This window comes from Balaenoptera borealis (genome assembly GCF_965194805.1).
Source record: "Balaenoptera borealis genome assembly, chromosome: 7".
Lineage (NCBI taxonomy): Eukaryota > Metazoa > Chordata > Mammalia > Artiodactyla > Balaenopteridae > Balaenoptera > Balaenoptera borealis.
In genome coordinates this window covers 111,902,565-111,923,350 of record NC_138864.1, presented here as the reverse complement: position 1 = coordinate 111,923,350, position 20,786 = coordinate 111,902,565, and the positions used below count along the sequence as shown (strand labels likewise).

The window sequence follows — 20,786 nt, the reverse complement described above, 5'->3', positions numbered from 1 at the left end:
TCTATAACCACAGACCATGGTGGGGAAACGTGTCGCGGAACAGAGTAGAAAGAAACAACATCAGGCAGTGGGAGAAAAACCTCTTCGCCTTGCCTCCACACACTCTCATAGAAGGCTGGTTCTTAGTATCTTTATGACTGTGATGTCCTGGCAAACAAATAGGTCAGCTCTGGTTGGTCATGTATGGTTAGAGGGAACTCCGGGAGTAGGGCGAGTTCTGATTCTGCCTCAGGGTTGTATGGCTGACTAGGGCTTACGGGAACACAGTTCTCAGGACGGTCCTGCTCTGGGACAGGCAGGCCCCTAAGCTTAGAGACTCATTGCTGAATTGATACAGATAGTCATTTGTATCAGGAAATTTTAAAAAGATGAATTCTAACTGTTTCGGGTCAGTATTTTAAATTAAAAAGACGTTTAGCATGAAATATATTGTACCTATGAATGAGTGTATAGTACACCACCACGTAAAAGAAGAATAATGAACCAAACACCCAAGTACCTACTACCCAGCTTAAATAGCACCAGCACTTTGAAGATCCTTATGTGCCCTTCCTCAACCCCATTCCTATCTCTTTTTAAATGCCTCCAAATAACCTCTAACCTGAATTTTAATTGTTCTCTTGCTTTTCTTTGTAGTTTACCCACAAGGGATGCATTCCTAAACAATTCATTTTTTAGTTTTGCCTTCTCGAACTTTATATAATCATACTATATGCATTCTGCGATTAGTTTCTTTCACCCTACATTATGCTTTTGAGATTCATCTATGTTTATATGAATAGCTGTAGTTTATAATGACAGATGAGATACAGGATTTCCCAAACATTTCTTGAGATTATAGTTTGGATGAGATAAATGTCTAACTTTTTATTCAACTGGTGCCATGTTCTTTTTTAAAGTCCATAGATATTCAGTAGAAATAAAATGAATAGAATCTGGATTATTTCTTACTGAATTGTTATTTTTTCACATTTATATTTTAAAGGAATAATGCATCTGTCAAATCTACTAAACACAGATTTTGGAGGGATAATTCCATGGCAGTTTCCTGAGATAAACTAAAATCTATTTCTTCTGTTACAAACAGGACCGAATTTGCACCACTCCCACTATCCCACCCTATTCAAACGATAAGCTTGATCAGATACAAACAGTTCAGTTTTTAATTTATAAATGTTTAGAAAGTGTAGATATGGAAAGAGAAGATTGATGATGGAGAAGATATATTTTACTCCTCACTTGATAAGTCAAGTTAAGCTTTGATTTGAAATGAATGACAAGGAGTAAGAGAAATGTTTAAGTGGCTAGTAAGATAATTAAAATAAAGTAACCAAACTTTCCTCTCCTTTAACTCTGATTTGAAATTCAACTGGTATAAAATGTGGCTGATACAGGATAAACCCAATTACTACCTATGTTTTCATAAACATTACCTTTTCTTCATCCCCAACCTAGGATTCTTTGTCTAATAAGAAACTTAAATAAAATATGATCATTAATAAACTTGGGCTTTTAAAAATGTTGTCATTCAAAAGTAAAATCTGATTTGGGGTTGTTTTCTGACTGTTGTATCTATTAAAGGACAATCTTGGTTTAATGTGCATAGTAGATGTGGACAATGAACCTTGGGCTTAGGTAATTTATTTTCAAGTAAAACATGATAAAACAATTCATCAGACCTGGGTGCCTATGACTGGCAATGCTGCATTCTGCCAGTACTTTCTCTTGCATGTAGGTCTGAACATGGATATACAGCTGATGAAAAACACTGCCTTAGAGCGGGGTGCAGGTAAACCTCCACATGTCCAACGGCCGACTTGGATGCAACTGCATCTGACCACAGATATATAAACAAGCAGATTCTTTTCACGGTCAAAGACAATCTCCTAGAAACAGAAACTTCCATTGCCATCTTCAACTGTAAAAAAATGAACTATTTTAGATGAGTCTTATACTTAGTGTGATCTAGAAATTAAAATATTACCCCCAAATTTGAAATATTTGTGTGATGCAGTACAAAGGTTCATAATTTCACGTGGTGGGGCTTTGAATTATGGTACTGCTATCACATTGCTAAACACTGGACAAAAGAAACAAAGTGATTGGGAAAACAAAAACAAGATGTCCTTAAGTGGAGATTATGAACCTGTGACTAATTAGAAGGCATTCCTGTAAGGGAAAGCGGTATTTCAGACATGCTGACGGAAATGGTACATGGCATGTGGGTACTGCTAACTGAAGTCACATGTCCTATGTCAGCTGAGAGGATTCTCAGCATCCTCTCTACACAGGCAGTGCTTAATGCAGGGAAATTTATGGGTAATGGATTTTCATAACAGGCCTTTTATGATCTTCTCCTCCCTCAAAAGTGCCCTCTGGAGCTTTCCTGCTTCCACTCTCATTTTTCTTAATTGGAAAAAGATTTAGTATTCATTTCCTCTCTCCCAGTGCTCTTTTGGCTCCATTTCCCTTGGGGTGGCATGGCCTCCCATCATTCCCCCCCACCCCACCCCCGCTTTTGTCCTTCCTCTCTCCTTCAGAAACAGAAAGCTCAAATATACTGATAGATATGACACTGGAGCATTGTTTCCAGCAACTGTGGTGAGTGATGGGACCGTTATTCTAACAAGAAAGCATATTTTGGGGTGATTACTACCTCCCCAACTCCAGCGGTATTACACAACCTTACCTAACATCCAGCTGGCTCATAGCTAGAACTGCAGAGTTTTGTTTACAAGTGGTAGAAGGTAGAAAGACAAACCTTGAATAGAGACAGGAAATGGAAAAATGAAAGGCCAAATCCTGAACTTTGGACCTATGTGAAGAACATTTATTCTTGTAGGGGACTTGGGAGCCAATGGCTGTTAATGGGTCCAACCTCCCTACTGTTACGCAAAGAAGTCAAGGACTCTGCTCTGCACTTGGTGGATCATCTTCCTAAGTCAACAGAAACCTTTCCTACGATGCGGCCTGCTCCACGTGGAAGGAATAAAGCAGATACCTATTTGTTGTGATTTGGTAAACAGCCAGCCTGACCAAACCAAACCAAACCAAATAAAGACCTCCATAGTTAAAGTTAATAGAAGACCCCTATAAAAATGTGAACATTTAAACAGATAAAGTAATATTAAATAACTAAACTCCCACATTTGTGTGTGTGTTAACTGAATTAGATCACCGACAGCTGAAGAATCAGACAGCCGGGGCTCTGAGAGAGAGAAACATGGGCATTAGAGACATTCTTAGATAGCACTTAAATTGCTTGAGGTACCTGTCCTGCACCAGCAGATCGACACCCCAACAATAGAGTATAAACCAATACAGTCACTAGTTCTTTAAAATTGTTACCTAGTACAGGAGGCACTGCTTCAGTAGGGGAGATAACTGACTTTACTCTAAAAATATTTTTTTCTAGTTATAAATTACAAAGTTACAGCACTGGCATTGGTTTATCGGTTTCTGATCTTGTGTATATTCCTCTCTACAACCAAACCACTGATCCCCGTAGCACCTAGACTTTGAAGGGAGGACAGTTAAATTCAAGTGGGACATCAGAGTGATGGGCTCTGAACAGCCTAGATTCTGAGGAGGTGCTGGTGGCCGATGTGCCAGATATGAATGTGGCTTCTTAACTTACAGAATTGGGGTGCTGGTTGGTAATGCTACTCTAACATGCAAATTGACACCTAGGTGACTGGAATTAATGCATTCATCCAACACACATTTATTGAGTATTTACTCTATTCAAGCCACTGAGGGTGGAAACTAAGGTGAAAACCCTGAAAAGAGTTTATAATCTGGTAGGGAAGCTAAGACAGGTGTAAGAACATAATAATAGATAGAATGCAGTAAATATCATAGAAGATGTTGATAAAGTGATCTAAAGTTTAGAGGAGGAAGAAGACGATTCCAGCTAAGGGATCAGAGAAGGCTTCGTGGAGAAAGTGGTACCTGAGCTAGATCTTTTAGGATTGGGGCCGGGGGGACAGAAGAGGATCTTTCCACATACAGAGAGCTCCAATAGCAAGGCTGCAGAGTCAGGAAATATGGACATGAGAAAGCAAACAATCCAGTCTGGCCGGTGCTTGGAGTACATGAAAGGTATTAGTGAGGCTCCAGTTGTGCTTGGCACATACAGAAGGACAGCTTCCAGTAACTGGAAGAGTAAACCAACCATTTTACAAAGCTTAAGAGGGGTACTCCTTCCATTGCGGTGGCCCTATGGAAACACACAGGGAGGATTTTCTAGTTTCAGTCTCCACTCCAGGTGTTTCATGTCACTCTGCAGCTTTCCCTGAGAAATAAAGGGCTAGCTACCCAATATCAAGGGCTCCATAAATCTTAGCTGCAAGAGGAGACTTCAGTTCAGCAAATCCTACGATCGTTTAGAACAGAAGCACTGTGGAGGATCCTTCAAGAGCAATAAGCTGTGATTTCCAATTTTTCAGAGTGGCATTTTGTCCTTTTTTATTCTCCACTGTCTTGTACTCACTTTGCCCACATAGAGTAAATCAAATTTTTACTTATTCTGCTTGTTAATCAGATCCCAGGTGCAATCCACCACTGTGGCAAGCTGGCAAGATAGTAAAACAACAGAATCATTAAACTAGAAGGAATTTTGGAGGTTATTTTCAATCCATGCTACACATGGTGACCTGGGGTTGAAGAGGTGAAGTGACTCAAGCAACTACAAAATCAGGACTAGACCCAGGTCTTTAGATCCCATACTTGTTTTCTTTCTAACCTATGACACTGTATCAGCTTTCTTAGGGTGTTCTGTAGATTAACAAAGAGCTCCAGTCATCTAAGCCAGGGATTGGCAAACTATGGCTCAAGGGCCGAATCTGGCCCACATTCTGTTGTTGTAAATAAAGTTTTGTTGGAACATAGTCATTCCCGGATTGTCTATGGCTGCTTTCACCCTTTAATGTCAGAGTCGAGTAATTACGACAGAGAGTATATTTCCCACAAATTTGAAAATATATACCATCTAGCCCTTTACAAAAAAAGTTTGCTGATCCCTGATCTCAGCCAAAGGTCCTGAAATTTTTTTATAGTGTACCATCAGTGAAAAAATTTAAGCATATATATATGTGTATATATATATATATATATATATATATATATATATAGTGTGTGTGTGTATATATATATATATATACACACACACATATATGCATATATATGTATATATATACACAGATATACACATATATAGTAACTTATTTATAAATTATATACATGTAGTGCTGTTTAAATGTTTATAGATTTATAACACAGGAAAAAGATATGACAACAAAACAAAACATATTTAAAGTAAGTTTAATTTATTAATGTTCACAAAATCTTTTGTGAAAACTCTTAGTTTAACACACTGAGATAAGTAATTTGAAAATCTGGCTATAAGTTCAATTTATTTTGAAATTTGGTTTTAAATGACAGTAATAACTTAATTTTTTAAAAAAGCCCCTAAAAGATACATAGAGACAAGTGGAAAGAACACATCATTGGCTTGGCATTTGAAGCATGATACTAATACAGCCAATCTGCCCCACCAACCATGCAGTTTTCTGTAAACTTTAGGAAATTTATGTCTGTCCTGATATCAACTAGTTGTTCGTTCAGAGTCATCCAAAGGCAGTTTTACATTTTTAATAAACATCTCCACTGAGATGTTTTACTTGGGAGATTTTTAAATAGATAAGAAAATGTTGGTTCCAAGGTGAGGTGTGAAGATCAATACTCTTAGGTAGGTTACATGTTTACATCTGTTTGGACAAAAAAAAAAAATCACAAAGCAATGGGGTCATTTCCCGAAAGATCTCTCTGCTGCATGAGTTTCTTCTAAAAAGCAGTTCTATTCCCCGCTCTTTGTGGACAGCTCTCCTCTGCTGAAAGGCACAGGTGAAGTGCGTGGCTCAGAAGCTAAGCGCTCATACACACTCACAGCATTAGTGACAGCTCCACCGCGTTCTCAGAGTCTTCCTGGACTCATGTGGTCAGTGTTTCCTTCAACCTGCAGTTTCTGCAGAAATCCTTTTAAGTCCAGAAACCTGAGTCCATTTCATGAAGGTTAGTTTACTTTAAACTAGATAAGCTATACCATCGGTATATGCACTTACCCAGTTACAAGTAAACTGCAAGGATGTGAAAGGACAGGGGCCGCCCTCCCCTCTGGGGGCGGAACTCCTGCTCTTCCCTCAGGACCAGTCACACATGGTTGGAAATATGGACTTAGTGAAGGTGCCAGGGCCAGAAAGCATAATAAGCATCAGTAATGCTTCATTTCCTATTAGTTTAACTTCATTTATACTCTCTTGCCTTCTTTTCTTTGACCGTGCTCCTCCCTCCTCTTCATTTTTACCTAGAGGGCTCTTCTCTATCCCTCATGGCCAGCTCAAACCTGTGTGAGGTCTTACCAGACGTAATGAAGGTCAACTGGAAGGAACTCTTTCCCTCCTGTGAAATCGTTGCTGTTGTTCCAGATATTTGTCAATATTGCCTTATTGTTATTTGTGTATCATCCTATCTCTCATACTATGTCATGTCTGTTGAAATCAAGAGTCATGTTTTATACATATTTTTAGCCCTCCTCCCCAACGTGTTTGTAGGTATTTGATAAGTATTTTTAGTAATGAATTCAGGAAAGGCATATGGCATAAGACACCGAGCAATGGCTAATTAACAATGATGAAGGCTAATTCAGTTCCCTGGATATGAGGTGAACTGCCTAAGTTCATATGGATTTAACTGAAACAAATATGGAAATGACAAATAGGTCAACATGAAGCCATTTAAAAGTCTTAGTGTTGGGGCTTCCCTGGTGGCGCAGTGGTTAAGAATCCGCCTGCCAGTGCAGGGGACACGGGTTCGAGCCCTGGTCCGGGAAAATCCCACACGCCACGGAGCAATGAAGCCCCTGCACCACAACTACTGAGCCTGCGCTCTAGAGCCTGTGAGCCACAACTACTGAGCCCACGTGCCACAACTACAGAAGCCCACATGCCTAGAGCCCGTGTTCCGCAGCAACAGAAGCCACCACAATGAGAAGCCCACGCACCAAAACAAAGAGTAGACCCCGCTTGCCACAACTAGAGAAAGCCCGTGTGCAGCAACGAAGACCCAATGCAGCCAAAAATAAATTAAAAAAAAAAAAAGTCATAGTGTCAAATATAGGACAACAATGCTTTCCTAAAGGACAGATCAATGAAATGTGACTCAGTTTAGTGAATAGGGAAAGGCCAACAATTCTATATTAGGCGCAGGAGTATTTACCGAGAAAATGACATTTAAAGTTATTAGAGCATTGTCAGTGGGAGAAGCCACCCCCAAATGATGTCCCAAAGGCAAGTGTGTGGCGTACACACACAGTCATTCAGAAGCTTTGTGAGTCTCCAAGAAGGCAGACACTCCACACCGGCTTGTGAATATGAGTCAGGAAACCTGGCTGTGCCCACGGCCATACTGCACTGGCCATGGGCCTTGCTCTGACCATGAGTTCCAGGAGCTGAAGCCTGATCATTCACCATGGGAAGAAAGGACCTCTCAAGTCTGAACTTCAACACTACGAAGTGATGGAACAGAGTCATATTAATCCGACCTGGGAGTGCTAGTGGCAGCTTCCAGGCTCTGCTTGGAGATAGAAGAGGGTTAGCAAAAAATACAGGAGGTAGAACGCCAATACCTCACATTTCTCTCAATTCCTTCCCACCAGAAGTTGGAAACAGCTACTAGTCAAAGCCATCTTGCCAGCGTCTCTGTGGGTAGGTACCTGGAAAATTTAGCTCACTGGCCAAAGATGCCAACGTTTTAATGCATTTATTGTAAATTTGTTTCTCATCTGAATGCTATTTTCTCTGTAGATGGCATTATGTTGCTACTATGTACAGAAAGTCCCCTTGAGTTTAGAGCTGGAAAATGTATGTTTTCCTGGGTAAGAAGAACCAAATGGTTATGGACAAGAAAGATATTTGACTTTTGAATATAGTCAGTAATCAGGGACTAAAGTCAAACTGAGTCAACCAGTGTTTTCTAGTCTGTTTGTGGATCCTGGCCTGCTGCAAGAGCTTATGTGTGCATGAGTAAGTGCACCTGCACACCTGCCATCAGCCTGTCTCTGTTCCTGTCACATGATTGGCCTTGGTGTGGCTCATGAACAGAGCAGAAACTCTTTGTTTTCCTGTTACTCTGGTGCATGCCTTTCCCCCCATAACTCCCTCTTGTATCATCAGCCCTTATAAAGTCCTTATATCCCTCTATATTCTCTGTCCTCTCACTATCAAGCCTACTATTGGTTTGGGCCTTCTGCAATGTCTGTGGAAAGCAAAAATAATTCAGTACAAGTAAGTAAACTAAGCAAGTTTGACTTAGCTGGTCCTTTAGAAATATTTTCATGTGCTCTAGTCAAAACAGATTCTGTAACTCATGGGGTAAATCATTAAGATAACCAAAAATAGCTAATTTCACTGTATCATGGGCAGTCTTGTCATTTTTACTTCTAGTTTCAGAGTTAGGTTTCTAAATTAGTTTAATCTACTTTGTAGCTAACCTAAACTCACCTAGGGATGTATCCAGAAGCATCTACTGAAGTGATTTTATTTTATCTCCAGACATGTTAACCACTTGCCCAACTGATAAAAATATCCAAAAAGTGAACAAAAAATAACAGTTCAATTTGGTTATTGAATGTCTCAGAACATTAGGTTGACTATTTTTGATCCAAATGTTAGTAGCCATAACCCCCAATAACATTGTATTATGGGCTTGTGCTCTCTAGAGGTACACTTTGGAACAAAGTGTCCAATGGCCCTTTTCAGACTGCATTTTATTTGACCTCACAGAGGTCTTTGACACTGTTGACCATACCTTCCTTTGTGAAATTCTCTGCCTACTGTTTATTTTGTAGTTTCCTTTGTGTCTTCCTCAGCACTAGTCTTTTCTTACTCAACATACTTGCCTTGGGTAATCCCATCTATGTTTATTCCTTGTTAGTCAATTTTTAGGTGATGATTTTCTAATTTATATTCCTAGCTCAGGCTGTTCTCCTGAATTTCTAAATGACCTTTCTTCTTTGGTAATGAAATTTCCAGTGAGGAAGTTGAGAGTAATAAGTTATTCTGGACATCTGATTAATCCATCACTCTTCCAAAATTCAAAACTTCTCCCCATGTTGGTACTACACTCTCAGATCTTATTTTCAAAGATGGATGGTTTAAAATACTTTTTAAAAATTCCTCAGTCATATCATCCTATCCTTGCTACAGATAGCAATTTCACAGTTTCAGGATGTGAAGTTGGGTTAATATTAAAAGAAAAGTCAAATGAAGAAGCATTTACTAACTAAATTAAATATCAAAAGATGAATAGCTTGCATGAACACAGAGAAAACATTAAAACATTAAAAATTTAACTTCATTATTATTATTATGCCTTTGAAATGGAATCACTGTTTTTCGACTAGCTGGCAGAGAATTTCACTCTTTACATGCATGGAAAATAAAGTTCAAATAATACCCATGTGTCTAGAAGTCGATTTTGGTTGAAAGCACAATTCTCTGCTGTTAGGTTTAAAACAACCGAACTGAATTTACCAACCTGAGAAGAAACCTGTCTAACTCGTTTCATATACATATTGTATTTTCTTTAAAGGTTTCAAAACGTCAGAAAGAGAAAGAGACTGGCCCTGCCCACGGGGAGCTGGATGATACAATAGAGGACGCATCCAGAGCAGTAGTTCTCAATCTTGGCTACACATTAGAATCATCTGGGGGAACTTTTAAAAATCCTTCTGCCCAAGCTGTGCCCCAGATCAATTAAATCAGACCCGCTGGGGGCATAATCCAGGCATTAAAGCTCCCCAAGTGATTCCAGTCTGCAGCCAGGTTGAGAAATACTGATTCATAATGAGTGACTGAGGAACAGTTCGGGCCAGATGCAGTCACGTTAAAAGGCAGCGTAGAGACATTCCGAAAACAGTGGACAGAGGAGTCATGGGCAAGTATTTAGAGATCAGAGTGGAAATAGATGAGGCCACTTGTCCTTATGATCCTAAACATTCTTTTTGTTTCTTTTATTTTTTAAAATTAGGGTACATCAATATTGGCAAGCAGAAAGTGAAAGTTGATATTTTTGTGCAGATAAATTTTTAAACTTATTAAACATTGGTTAAATACACTGAATGGTCTACCCCTTGTTCTCTCCATGACCAAATCTGACTGAGTCTGAGGTCACCTTCCTTCTGGTGGCAGCCCCTCAACCTCCTTTCAGGATGAAAACTTCACTTCACTCCACATTCCCATCTTTCCTCCATCATGGATGGTCTGTGTCAAGATGATACTCTTAAAGCTCAGCTAAGCTTTAAGCGAGAAAACGATTCTTAGTGTCTGTTTTACAGAATTCGAACTGTAAAAAGAGAAAAAAAACTAGTTCGGGAGCCGCAGCCAAACCAACGAGGTACCTGCCAAACCACACCTTATCCTCCCCAATCAGCAAAAATATCATCCGCCGCCTGACTCCTCTTACCTCACCAATAGGAGCTCCTTCATTCCCTTATTAGGACACTGGCAGTGGCGAGGGAGACTGCTCGTGTCTGAGTCCCAGAGTGGCTTCTACAACATGTGCAGTTCATCAGAAATGAGCAGAGGGTAACAGGCACCGAGGGAGGGGACTGGAAAAATTAAATCCTCGCTGTATGGGAGAAGAATCTATCTTGGTAGGCCACAATTATGGTTTTGGATGAAAAAAAAATTTTTTTTTAAGGCCAAACCAAAAAAACACAATCCTAATAGTTTTTTTTAATGCATTTTTTTGGAAGGGTATTTTTGAAACTTAGTAATGAAGTCAAGGAAATTTTAAGTTGAATGCTTCCAGGGTGTTGAATATGTATAATCAGTGAGTATCTGGTCTTAACCTTAAGAAGGGCTGGGCTTGGATGGTCTGTCCCAGTTCTAAGCATACACCTGAACCTACAGATATCATTTGCTTTTTTTTTTTGAACCTGAAGCAAAATAAAAGCCCTGCCCCCCCTTCTGTCTTTCTGCTTCTCACCTGTCTACAGGGGTCCCCTCTCCATGCTCTGACCCTTGTCCTACCTACCTAACCACCTTCTTCCTTTGTTCACAATCTTCCACTGCTTAAACCAAGCTTTTTTTCTATGATATTAGTACAACTGGGAGCAGCTTCCAAGTCAGAATGAGATGCCGTCCTGTTATGATCTGTGTCAGCAGGGCTGTCCTGTTAATCCCATCCTGTTTAGTGGCTAAGCTGTTTTCAGAGCCAACTCAGAAACTCAGATCCATCCAAACAATAATTTGAATCACAATTCTAACTTTCTAGAGTTTATAAAACACTTCCATCATGTACATGCTCTAATTTTATCTTTAGAATGCCAGTGAGGCAGACACTACTATCATTCCTGTTTCGCAGTTGAGGAAATAGGCTCAGAGAAGCTGAGTGACTTATATTCAGAGTCAGGACATCATTATAATTTTGGACTTTTCTGATTGATGCTCTCTTCCATCTCAGAGAAGTCATAGAACTGTGGTGTTCTGCTCAGATGAAGCTCTGAAGCCTACCAGAGAGAGTTTAGGTCTTCAAGTTCCCCCAAGGACCTTTAAACAAAAGGTGTTTAGGCCCCTGGGAGACTGTAGGAGGCCCCAGGAATCACTTTGTCCTCTGGGGTTGGGCTGCTGCTAACAACCAACTCCGCTAAATTTGACTCTGTGATAAAGTTGTAAGTTTAACATTTCTAAGACTAATAATCTAAATACAATAGCCATTGTCCATTTGAAATAATAACATTGGTGACAAAAAAAGAGGAATGTACTAGACCAGCCAGCCTTGACTTTGAATGAGTGAAGCAAACATAGAGATTGTTTAAAAAAAAAATGAGGAAGCTTATTCAATGGTGATAACTCCCATTTGTGCAGTCCAGGCATACCTCGGAGATACTGCAGGTTCAGTTCCAGACCACCGAAATACAGCAAATATCACAATAAAACGAGATACACAAATTTTGGGGCTTACACAAATTTTGGGGCTTCCCAGTGCACGTAAAAGTTATGTTTACACTATATTGTAGTCTATTAAGTGTGCAATAGCATTATGTCTAAAAAACAATTTATGTACCTTAATTAAAAATGCCTTATTGCTAACAATGCCAAAAAATTATAAGAGTAATATCAAAGATCACTGATCACAGATCTCTATAACAAATATAGTGATAATGAAAAAGTTTGAAATATTGCAAGAATTACCAAAGTGTGACACAGAGATAAGAAATGAGCAAATGCTGTTGATTAAATGGCACCAATAGACTTGCTCAACGCAGCGTTGCCATAAACCTTCAACTTGTAAAAAACGCAGTATCTGTGAAGCTCAATAAAGCGAAGCACAATAAAATGAGATCTGCCTGTACTGACTAGGTGTCAGGCAATGGGCAGGATGCATTTCATCTAATCCTTACAATAGCACTGAATAGACACGATGGTTCTTATTTTACAGTCTAGAGGAACAAACCGGGCACAGAGAAGTTGAGTAACTTGCCCAAGACCATACACATAGGATCTTAACTTGCATCTGGCCGGCCCCAAAGTCTAGGCTCTTTGCACAACAACGACGTAGTACATCCCTTTCTTTCCAGGACTCAGTTCTCTAACTTGGACGGGGCAGGATTTAGAAGTTAAGATATGGAGAAGTTCAAAATTATTTGAAGAGTTTATTTCTTTAAATTGGCATAAGAAAGCCATGTGATTATTAGTAACAGTGAAATGAGAGGAGTTGCCAGTTTTATGGAAATACCTTTCCACTGTGGGGGAAAGGTACACTCATTGCCTCTTTGTAGGGCCCTTAAAGCAATATGTAGTCCCCTGGGCTGGTTATTTAAGGTAGAGTCATGAAAGATCAAAGACCCTCACTAGACCACTCCTCTCACCCCATCCAGCCCTGCTCCACCAGGAGGAGAAGCTTGCTCATCAAGCAGGATCTGATGTCATATTACAATTGCTGCCAGATTCTCCCACTCAAAGACCAGAGGTTAGAGCCGTGAAAGCACAGGCCGGGAATAACATCCATTAAGTGTTAGCTGGAGAAAGCAAGGGAGCCACCAGGAGCCAGCTTGGAGCCAGGAGCCAGCCATTACACACCCACACAGGGAGGAAGTGGGCTAGCGAATCAACCTCTCTGGCCTCATTTTCCTCATCTGTAAAATGGAGACAATGGTGCTTAACTTGTAGTGCTGTTGAAGAATTAAATAAACTCGTATTTGTAAAGTACTAGCACAGTGCTTGGTACATTGTAAGTACTGTATGAGTGTTAACCATTATTATTATTATTGTTACTATTATTATTCTCTTCCTCCTCCTCATCATATGGGAAATAGGTTCTGTGCTTATATGTCTTCTAAGGTATGCTGCTGTTTCCAAGCATGAAGGGGAGAACTGGGCAGAAACATTTTTCTAACTCAAGGATCTTAAACTCATTTTCATTGAGAATATTAACACCAGAGAAGGCTGAGACATGCAGAACAAATATAGGAAAAAATTATTTTGTTGGTATTCCCTTATTCCTCCTCTGTTGACTACCCTGTCTCTGTCTTTCTTTTTTGAGCACTGGAGTGTGGAGAGGAAGAGTAGTGGCTAAAAATGTGCAATAAATGTGCAATAAATGGAATGCCCTTTATCTCTCATTTTCTCTGTCTCTCTCTTAGTCCATGTCACTTCTCATTAAAATGTGGATGGAAATTTACCATCAGACAGCTTTATCTTCCTATGCCAGAAAACACTCGTGTCCCAGTGGAAGAGGATAATCCCCTTTCCTATTTTTCTCTGAGGCTGGCTTAACACCCAAACTTAGTGGAGAATTGATGGTTCAGAACTCTACGCATGGAGGTTGGTTCTGAGTGTCACTGGAATGGCTTTAGACAGATGGCCTGGCACTGCCCCCATATCCTTCAGCCAGCTGGCATTTTAATTGTACTAGAAAATTATCCCACTTATTGCTTATGAATTAAACTATGCAATGTCACATTAGAGTATTTTAAATCTTTCAGTACTTGTTATGGGTTGAAGTGTGTCCTCTAAAAATGATTGGTTGGTTGAGCACCTAATCCCCAGGACCTCAGAAGGTGTCCTTATTTGGAAATAAGGCCTTTACAGAGGTAATCAAGTTATGATGGGTCATTAGGGTGGGCCCTCATCCAATAGGACCGGTGTCCTTATAAAAAGGAGGAAATCTGGACATAGACATGCATGGAGGGTAGACTATGTCAAGAAACACAGAGAGAATGTCATGTGAATACAGAGGATTGGAGTGATGGATCTGCATGCCAAGGACAGTCAAACTAAGAGAAGCTAGGAGAGAGGCCTGGGACAGATTCTCCCTTACAGCCCTCAGAAGGAAACAACCCTGCCTGTTAGTTTAAGGCACCCAGTATGTAGTACGTTGTTACAGCAGCCCTAGGAAACTAATACAGTACTCAATTTAAGGATCGAATGGTTCTATTTTGTTAATAATTTTTTTCGACAATTATTAGCACCTTTTACTGTTTATTTAGGTGAGTGGTTCATTACATTGAACTAGTAGCCCATCTGATTTATTAAGATGCCTTCTGTTGTAACTTATAATTTTACTCCCTCATATGTTCAGTTTTCACCTTTGCTGTGTTCCTTTTGCTCCTCTGTTACCTGAGGATCTTGGTTTGAGATTTACCTGTAGCTCTAGGTGGGCTCATAAAACTAGACTTCTTAAGCTTCTAGGTGGAGGGAATGTTTTACAGGGTCTCCCTCCCAACCTGCAAGTCTTCAGATCTAAGAGAGTCAGATTTGTAATGTTTCCCTGGGTCAAACTGAATGTTTGAGTAAGGTCAGAAATTTAAAAATGTATACCAGGGAGGGAGAGTAAGTGGAAAGTAAGTCTTTCCCGTAATACTAAATCGCATAGGCCTGAGACGGTTCAATCTCTGACTTCAAGGCTGTTTCCCTTGGGGTGAGAAGAGACTGTACAGACTTCCTGGGTGTCCTTCACTCACTGAGGTTAAAAAGAAAGCCCCAGTGATGCTTGAGTCTGAGGAGCTTTTGTCCTTTTGTGATCAGGAAGTATCCACTACTCAGCAAACTCATATCAGAATACCATTTCCACATTATGCCTCTCCAGGATGCATAAGGTTTGCTCAACTTATGGAGACCTCAGCAAACTTTAAAATGTAGAGGTAAGGGCCAGGTTTGTTGCATTTAATTCTAGGAACTCTGTATACTAATATAATGGGTCAAATTGTGCCGTCTCCAAAAATATGTTGAAGTCCTGACCCACAGTACCTCAGGATGTGACCTTATTTGGAATCAAGATGTAATCAAGTTAAGATAAGGTCATGAGGGTGAGCTCCAATCCAAAATGATTGGCATCCTTATAAAAAGGAGAAATTTGGACACAGAGGCAGACAGAGGGAAGGTGATGTGAAGAGAAATAGGGAGAATGTCATGTGAAGTAATGGAAGCATTGGAGCTCTACTGCCACAAACCAAGGCCCAGCTGGGGCCACCAGAATCCAGAAAAGGCCGGGAAGAATCCTCCCCCTATAGGATTCAGAGGGAGCATGGTCCTGCAGACACCTTGATGTCAGGCTTCTAGCCTCTAAAACTGTGAGACAGAGACAATGAGTTTCTGTTGTCCTAAGCCACCCAGTTTGTGGTACTTTGTTATGGCAGCCCTAGGAAATTAATACAACTCATCACAGTCACTCATGCTTTTGTGAATACCTGGAAGCTACCTCAGATTCATCCCCTAGACACCCAGTTAATGCCAATAATTATCACTGTTAATCACCTCACACACATTTTTTTGAGCACTTACTAAGTGCCAGGCACTGTGCTAACTACTTTACATATCTTTTCCTCATTTTATAGACAAACTAAGAAACTCAGTGAGATTAAGTAATTAGCTAAAGGGCACATAGTTAATAAAATGATGCGACTAGGATTTGGGTCCAACTTTATCTGGATTTCAAAGTTAATATTCTTTATTTATACCCTCCTTACTTATCAAGCTTACTTAAAGATTGGTGGCATTGGGCTTCCCTGGTGGCGCAGTGGTTGAGAGTCTGCCTGCCAATGCAGGGGACACGGGTTCGAGCCCTGGTCCGGGAAGATCCCACATGCCGCGGAGCAACTAAGCCCGTGAGCCACAACTGCTGAGCCTGCGCGTCTAGAGCCGTGCTCCGCAGCAGGAGGCCGCAACAGTGAGAGGCCCGCGCACCGCGACGAAGAGTGGCCCCCACTTGCCACAACTGGATAAAGCCTTCGCACAGAAACGAAGAACCAACACACTAAAAAATAAATAAATAAATAAATAATAAATTTATAAAAAAAAGATTGGTGGCATCGAAGTCTTTGGCAAACAAATCCCTACTTCTTAACTACATCCTCCTTCACAATGTGTCTGGTTTAGGCCAATTTGGAAAAGTAGTAATTTTATATTTTGCCCCAAGTCTATTTTTAGCACATTTCTTTTAACTTCAGAGTTATCCAAAGTACAGTAGTATAGGTTATCATTTTTAAGTAGGAAGTAAATGGAGCAACGAAAATCTGAGATGAAGAGCTCCTCTGATTTTTCTAGAGTAGATGGATTTTTTGAACACATGTCAATCACAAACTGAATTCATCTGCCTTTTGCCCTAGCATCAGTCGCTTTGTTGGTATAAGATATCAAGCCATTTCTCTCCTGGGGTTTTTAGGAAAGGAAGTGCTCAGAGGGAAGGGGAAGGTAGAAAATTTAACACTGATTAAACATCCACTGTGGTTTACACACCTTCACATAACTAATTCTTTTAATTTTCACTAAACTTGCAAGACAGATACTATAATTCCCCCCCCCACATATGAAGAAACTTAGGCCTAGTGAAATTAAGAGACCTGCTCAAGTCACACACTTAGCAATGATCGAGGTCTAAACACAGATGTGGGAGTCAGGATACCCGACTCTAGTTTTCATGTGCCAAGAATAGGACCATTTAGTGCTTTGAAAGGTGGGTCTGGTCAGTAGAAAGAGTATTGAGACACTTTTTCCCAGCCAACAGTGCTGTTTAGCTCCAGAAAGACTACCGGAGAAATGGCAGAGGTGAGCGATCAGTTCCTTTTTAAAGCCATCTCTTCTGTTCCAAAAGTTCAGTGTACCTAGGCCACCTTGGACCTTAATTTACTCATTAAAAAGTTGTGTGAACACCATTATTTTCAATTCAATTCTTAGACATATCAGAATAATTCATTAAGTAGCTATGGAAATTACACAAAAGCTATAAATATCATGAAATCATATTAAAGGTAGGTTGAAAAAATTACTTAAATTTTATGTATTTCATGTACTTTTCTCTGGAAACTATGCAAGGTAATTATGAACTATGGCCTTTGGTGGGGGGAAATGTGGCAAATTTATTTTCTTCTTCTTGGGGTGAATATAGTCCTTATTTTATTATATTATTTTTTATATTATCTCAGTTGCATACAAAGTGAAAGGTACAGTGATTTGGAGAATCGAGTTCTAGAAAAGGTGAGTGTAGACATTCCTTGTAAATATCAGAAAGAAGTCATGGAAATAAAAGACACGGAGAGCTGATGTAGCAGGCAGAGCTAGCCTGGAAGAGGCAAATGTCTAGTGTGGGTTAGGCCCTAAATAGGAATTAATCAGCATAGAAAATATCAGCCTAAAATACCAGGCCCTAAATAGGAATATCAGGACTTGAAAGAAGCATTCTAATCAATGTCTGCATGAGATGAGGTTTACAGTAAGGTTACAAAGAAAAAGTGAAAGATCAGTGAGAAAAGTACCATATTTTCTCTAGAAGTTTATTGTTTTAAACCCTCCTTAATAAAGTTATCTCCTTTACTGGTTACTTTTATTTAATGTCAGTTGTTTTTAATAAAAAGCAGTCTTAATAGCAGTGGAAATGAGTGTTTATAAATCCAGTGGGCTAGAGCAGATACTATCAGGCAAAGCATACTCCTTCACAAATTGGCTCATGAGTTAAAAACCCAACGACCACCTAGTTGCTTCCTTGATTTTACAACCAGAAAAAAGTATTTAAGGGCAGAGGAAAGAGGATGACCTGACTGAGCTTCTTAAATACAAACCTAGTTACAACATCACAAACAAATGCCACTCAGATTTTCATTTGTGAAGCTGCATAATATTACAGCCCATGCAAGGATCTTTCCACAACTCTATAAAGAACAAATGGTCTCTCCAAGTGGTTCCTCTGATATTAAATTTTAATCGGGAAAAATAGGGCTGTTTAATAATCACTTGCATTTGTTACGTACTTAGTTTTTTCCCGTATACTTTAACGCACGTCATTGTACTGGATGGTCTTACCACCCTGCAAGTTACCCCGAGCAGGCATGAGCATCTCCATCTTACAGCTGCGTTGCAGCGAGATGAAGTGGCTTCCTGGAAATCCCAGTGCTGATTAGAGAAGGAGCTAGACCAGAATCCAGACCCTCTGATTCCCACCTGAAAAGCCTCTCCTTAAACTTCCAGGCTGATCCCTGAGGCAGGCAGCCAGTGTGGTCAGGGTTACCAAGATTATGTAATATGTTCAGTCGTTTTCAAACTTCAGTTTGCAGCTTCTGAAATCTACTTAGTAGTTTATGACTAGCATTTTTTAATGATATATAAAATATAGAAAATCAGAGGGCAAGAAACTAAATCACTATATCAAAGAGATATCTGTACTCTCATGTTATTGCAGCATTGCTCACCATAGCCAAGGTATGGAAGCAATCTAAGTGTTCATCAGTGGATGAATGGAGATATATATATATATATATATATATATATATATATATATATATATATATAATATGGAATATTATAACATATATAATATATACAGAATAATATGGAATATTATTCAACCTTTAAAAAGGACACCTGAAACTAACACAACATTGTAAATCAACTATACACCAACAAAAATTATTTAAAAAAAAGAAGAAGGAAATTCTGCCGTTTGCAACAACATGAATGAATATGGAGGGCATTGTGCTAAGTGAAATAAGCCAGACAGAGAAACACGAATACTGCATGGTATCACTTACATGTGGAATTAAAAAAAAAGTTAAACTGGAATGGTGGTTGCCAAGGGTTGGAGATGGGGGAAATGGGGAGAGGCTGGTAAAAGGCTACAAACTTTTAGTTATAAGGTGAATAAAGTCTTAGGATCTAATGTATAACACAGTGACTATAGTTGATAATACAGTATTGTATAACTGAAATATGGTAAGAGAGTAGAACTTAAGTGTTCTTACCAGAAAAGAAAGAAAAGGTAAGTATGAGAGGTGATGAATTTGTTAATTAACTTAATGATGGGAATCCTTTTACAATGTACAGATCTATCAGATCATCACATTGTGCATTTTAAATATATTACGATTTTATTTGTCGATTATACCTTAATAAAGCTGAAAAAAATCTACAGCACAACTTGAAAAGAAGAAAATATCAGAGGGTGTACATAGCAAGAGTGAGCACTGTTTTGTGAAATATTTGTTTCAAATAGATCTGTGCGTGTGTATGTATATATATGTAAAATACTGAGTCACAAAATAAACTTAAGTTTATTATACTTAAGTTTATACTTAAGTATAAGTTAAAAGAAACTGGCATTTCTTTCGGAGGGTCAGAGGGAAAGAGAAAACAGGAAAACACTGATGTGGCTAATGCTGATTGGGCAGCTGTACTGCTCTGATGGCAGCCACGGCCCTGACGGATCTGGGGATGTGCGTATGTTGGGTGATGGCTGTGCGAGGGCTGAAGAAAGATTCCTGCAGTGGGTGGGAAGTTAAAAGACTAGATAATCTTGAAGCCAGAGTCTGTGTTTTGTTCCTTTTTATGTTCTTAGTGCCTAGTCCAGCAGCACTAACTGGCACAGGAAACCCTCAATGAATATTTGTTGAATGAATGCATGGAAATGAGTGAGGTTTACAGATTTTTAAAGGCTCCTCTTAAAAATTCAATTAGGCTTGGAAATGAATTCAGGCAGTCCTACATTTATGAAAAGCTTGTTTCCAAAACCTTAATTTGCAAATTGGTTTTTGGAACTTCAAACATTATTATACATGGCAGCTGGGATCTTAGGCCAGCCCACAGCTACCTTTTAAAACCCAGGATATATCTGAAGCTAGTAGCGAGAATGGAAGCTGCATTTCTACGGGATAAAGGCATCCTCGCTGGTCCAGCTAGGAATGCCAGGGGCAAACTGGCCTCCAGATGGCAGAAGAGCACCTCCCCAGCCCCCATTCCTCTTGCCTCAGCTGGCCCTGCCTCTGCAAAGCCATTTTGGCAGAACTGGGAGGGACGTGAGAAGCAGTATGAAGTGAGGGCTCATGTCAAGGATAGAAATAGGTCAAAGGTAAGGAGAAGGAAAGAGGAGTGAGCAATGCAAATTGCCTCAACCAGGAAGGAAAGACAGGCCTGTGGCCACCAGGCACTCAGCCTGTGTGCTTGAGGCCAGGTGGCCAGTAAGACACATGCAAAAAAGTCGAGACCAACTCCATAAAGATTTGGTGTAGTCACCACTGCAGGAGAGATTCAGCAATATCATTTATAGAGTGCCCCATACGTGCAAAGTACAATTGCCTGTTTTTCTGCCATTCTTTCTTATTTATTTATCCATTAACAGCAAGTAGTAATTTCACCCTTAACCAGAAGAGAGGTACAGTAAAGTCAATCATTTAAAGCCAATCTTTGAACCCAAAAGTGAGCAAAAAATGGCCAGTTTGGTATACAAACCAACAGTCA

At 39.7% G+C, this 20,786-nt stretch overlaps 2 protein-coding genes across 20 annotated transcripts in view; one reads left to right on the top strand and one right to left on the bottom strand.

Annotated features, from left to right (window-relative positions):
• Positions 1-17,873, top strand: part of CYREN (cell cycle regulator of NHEJ) — a 215,986-nt gene extending 198,113 nt beyond the window's left edge. Inside the window, exon 8 of the transcript XR_014246379.1 lies at positions 16,039-17,873. The gene's annotated coding sequence lies outside the window, so the exon portion shown is untranslated. The remainder of the gene's footprint in view (positions 1-16,038) is intronic.
• The window catches only part of CALD1 (caldesmon 1), a 182,559-nt gene that overhangs the window by 42,220 nt on the left and 119,553 nt on the right, over positions 1-20,786 (bottom strand). The window lies entirely within an intron of this gene.